This window comes from Setaria italica, chromosome II, assembly GCF_000263155.2.
Source record: "Setaria italica strain Yugu1 chromosome II, Setaria_italica_v2.0, whole genome shotgun sequence".
Classification (NCBI taxonomy): domain Eukaryota; kingdom Viridiplantae; phylum Streptophyta; class Magnoliopsida; order Poales; family Poaceae; genus Setaria; species Setaria italica.
Window position 1 is genome coordinate 32427790 of NC_028451.1, and position 4379 is coordinate 32432168.

At 42.8% G+C, this 4379-nt stretch overlaps 1 long non-coding RNA gene across 1 annotated transcript; it reads left to right on the forward strand.

Moving 5' to 3' along the window:
- Positions 1-2264: 2264 nt before the first annotated feature.
- On the forward strand, positions 2265-2746 carry LOC111256216. The gene is made up of 3 exons (XR_002676213.1): positions 2265-2393; positions 2468-2659; positions 2737-2746. It is a non-coding gene; the product is annotated as an uncharacterized LOC111256216 (long non-coding RNA).
- The last annotated feature ends 1633 nt before the right edge of the window (positions 2747-4379 follow it).

Below are 4379 nucleotides of genomic sequence, written 5' to 3' on the forward strand. Positions count from 1 at the left end.
AATCGCCTCCCCGCAAAACCTCCGTTTCACATCCCCAAAAATTACCATAAATTCTTCAAAAATTCAAAAAAATCTTAGAAACCTAACCATACCCACCTTTCTTAATCTCTACTCCTAAAAAAAGTAAAAGTAAGACTATTTTTTTGTACATCATCTTCCGCTCAGTGGTTTCGTCCCGCGCTGCATCGAATTCCCTCCGTCCGCTACACAATTGTAGGATCTATGTCCTTCGTTCTCCGACCTTTCCTCCCTACCTCGCACACTTCCGCCGCCACCCCCGAGCTTTCCTGCGACGGGCCTCCGTCCGCTACACAATCGCAGGATCTACGCCCTTAGTCTTCCGAGCTTTCCTCCCTACCTCGCACACCTTCCTCCGCCGCCGCGAGCACCGCTGCCGCCACCCCCCTTCAACAGGCCGCACCGCCGCCACAAGCACCGCCGCCGCCACCCCCCTGCGACGGGGCAAACTGCCGCCGTTACCCCCATCGCCACCACCGACCGTCACCCTGCCCGCTCGCCCTCCTCCTCTGCGCGCAGCCGGATCCACCTGGCCTCCTCCTCTTCTCCTCGCCGCACCTTCCTCTCGCTGTGCGTCGCCCGCGTCCCTGAGGCCTCCTATCGCCTCCCACAGCCGCCACCCCCCGAGCGCCATCCGGTCCCGCGTCGCCCAGCGCCGCCTCCTGCCCACCGCCGCCGCCGCCGCCCCTACGGTACGCTCATCCTCTCCCTGGACCGCCTCCTGTGCGCCGCCGACTCCGGCTGGCACGACACGCCGCCTCCTGCCCGTCGCCGCCTCACCACCCCTCGCTCCACCGACCGTGACACTGTCTCACCGGCCCTCCAGCCTTGGACACACGAGCTGCCACCGAGTCGCGCCTCTCCACCGTGGGCGATTGCCCGCTAGCCCGCCACCATCTTCCATCGACGCCCCGCCACCGCCCTCAGTCGCCATCATCGCCAAAGGTAGATGGTCATTCTCTGCTTATTTTGTTCCTGAGATCTGGCATTCATTGTTGGTAGTAACATGCTGTAGATCATGGTTTTTGTAGTGGTCTCTGAGATTGACGAGTCATGTCACAGATTTATCTCATTTCTGTTCTATTCCAACACGCAATCTAGATTAGCAAGATAGTGAAATTGCTAGATTAATGGCTTAACACTGGTGTTAAGTGAACACAATGGTAACTATATCAGACCGACATAGAACCTGCTGGGGATGATGTCTTAGGCTTTTAGGGATGCTCTTTCATGAATGCATGCTACCTGATGTATTCCAAAATGGATGGGGTGCTTGCAACTGGTATTTTTTTTGCTTTAGTAATCTTTAGTTGTCTTATGCAACAAAAATTTGCCATTGGTATGCTGCGCATTAAGCTTATGAGGTTGAATTGTAGGGGTCTGAGGTCCTTTTTTTTAAATGAAGCAATAGGGGAGGACCCTGCTGTACAATAGCTATTTTAAAGAAGGTTGTTGTCAGGTAATGCTGGTTCAGTCTTGGCCATTAACTGAATTTAACTTGTGTGTCAACAACTTGCTTCATACTCAGCAGAAATTGCTTGCTTTAGTATCCACTGTCATTTCTTATTCATCCAGTTAATGGCCCTGTTTGTGAGCTGCCTTTTGTTCTTGAGATCTGGATGGCATTGTTGATAATAACGTGTTGTAGAACAGGGCCTTTGTAGTGGTCGGTGAGATTGACGAGTCAGGTCCAAGAATTCTCTCATTTTTGTTCTATTCCATCAAGCAATAATGGATTATTGGTAGGTATTTACTGAGACCATTCTTTCTCTCTTTCATTGTTGCATGCTACCATATGTATTCCAAAATGGATGTGGTGCTTGCAACTGTTTTTTTTATGCTTTAGTAATCTTCAGTTGTCTTATGCAACAAAAATTCGTCATTGATCCGATGCACATTAAGCTTATGAGGTTGAATTGTAGGGGTCTAAGGTCTTTTTTTTAATGAAGCATTAGGTTAGGACCCTGCTATATAATAGGTATTTTAATGAAGCTTGTTTGTCATGTGTTGCTGGTTTAGTCTTAAGGTCCATTTCATTACGCTTCTCATCCTTTTGTGATCAAGACAATTCAACCATTCTCCTTTGCAGCGTATTAATGTTATCCTACTATGAAAAATGTATGTTAAACCTGTTTTTGTGACATTATATTTTAATATAGTGCCCTTACCTGTTGCCGTTACAATCGCCTTTCAATAAAGGGTACAATCCACTGTCAAATTCTGTATGTTATGGCTCTTTATCCATTGTTTCATCTCCATCAATGTATGCTCTCCAGATTCTTGCTTCTTGGGAACGTCAGCGACATCCATGGATCCATCAAAGTCCACCCGTGGTAGACATCCGCTTGCAGACATCACCAACACAACACCTCAAGGTGAAATATCGTTTCAATTAAATGTTTCTCTCCTCCGAAGACATTGCCTTTTTTAATAATGGGCTGCTTTGTAGCTAACCAAGCACCACATGGATGGCGGCCAGATGATGTCGATCCTAATGCTCGTAAGAGGCTGAGAAATAGAGAACGGTCTGCAACAATGTCTGATGAAAAAAGAATGGAAAGGAACAAAAAGCGTCGTGAACGCTATATGATTAATAAAGTTGTAGACAAAGATAATTCGCACCTAGCTATGCAGTTGGAGGGTACTCGATTTTTTCCTGTGTCATTTTGCAATATTTTTGTCATATTCATGTCACTTTATTTACTTTGCAAATTCAAGTTGTAGGTGGTGGTATATCCATGGTCAAAGATGAAAACGATGACTGGCTACATAGGGGATATATGGATGACAATGATGAATGGCTACATGAGAGAGATTTGGATGGAAATGACGACTTGATTCATGTATCAGGTGGGCCTCCAGATGTACAAAGTTCTTTTGCATCTTGCTTGCATTTGTTTAATTTTTGTCAATTTTATTTCAATACAGGATTGGATGGAAACTTCCCATTAAGCAATGATGATCCTTCTTCTTGTAACTTCCCTGTCAGTACATTATCTTCTTCTTACCTTGTTTTGCCAGCTGCCCAGTTCTTCATATGTAGGTTTTGTCTGTGTAGGTCTGAATGAGATGTTTTTGGTTCATACCTGACTTTGCGGCAGTGAATTCCCTTTATCTGGGTGGTGATGAGCTAGATATAGTTTCTTCAGTGTTACATTTGTTGCCATTTGGATCCAAGTTAGAATGATATCCCCATATCTTGTACCAGCACACTTGTTCAACAATAATGCACTGGACAAAGATTATCTGTGGACATGCACGTTTGAAATAGTTATCATCATTTTTGTTGTTGAGTGCGCCACTTTTTCTTATTTTGAACGAGGGGGGTTTGCCGAGTGTTTTTTTGACACTCAACAAAACAATAAGTTTTTTCCCTTTTCATCTTGAGATTTTTTCTACTCCCCACATACAACATGTGGTACTCCATGTTAAAATTTGGTATATTTTTGAATTTTTTTTGCTATAATTAATTAATTAATTGTATTTCAAGGAAATTTTTGGTATAAGTCAAATTTGAACTGCAAGTGATTCAAATTATAGAATAAAATGAGTAGAAAAATAATATTCATATTATTTAACCCAATTTGAGACCTGACCCATGAAATGAAAAGAAATTTCAAACATCTTGTTCAGGAAACACAACCACGAATGTGTGACCGAATGATTTTTAAATTGTAAAAAAAGCAAGCAAAGTCTGAAAATCATGAGATTTGTCATGATGTGATGATATCATATGTGGAGGCTGTGGAAAAAATTTGAGAAGGTTTTGCACATTTCATCACGTACGATGTTTACAAACCGAAACATCTGAAAAGAAGAATAGTAGCGTTGAGAAGGATTCGATAAGATTTGAAGTCAAAGTGACGGTCGAGTTTTAATTTGACTACAAAACTTTTTGGATAGTCAATAGAGAACATATATTGTCTCATGTGAAATTTTGGTAATTTTTTAAAATTATTGAATAATTTTAATGTATTAAAGACAATTATAATATTTTAATTCATATAAATTGAATTTGACTATAACCGCATAAAATCATGGAATAATACGAGTAAAACAATCAAATATATATTGTTGAGATAATTTGACGAAGTATTTTTAAAATATATCGAAACAAATGGAGAAGAAAGTTTTATAAAACAAAGAAAAATGAGAAAAAAAATTGCCTAGTGTTTTATTTATTGCACTCGGCAAATCAAACCTTTGCTAAGTGTCCACGTTGGGACCTTCGGCAAACAAAAAATCTACTTACACCACCCCCTCAGCCCCAGCGCCCCGTCCCTCCGCCCGAGACCGCCCCCGCCCCTTCCCTTCCCTTCCCTCTCCTCTGGCGGGCCCCTCCCCTCCCTCTCCTCCACCGC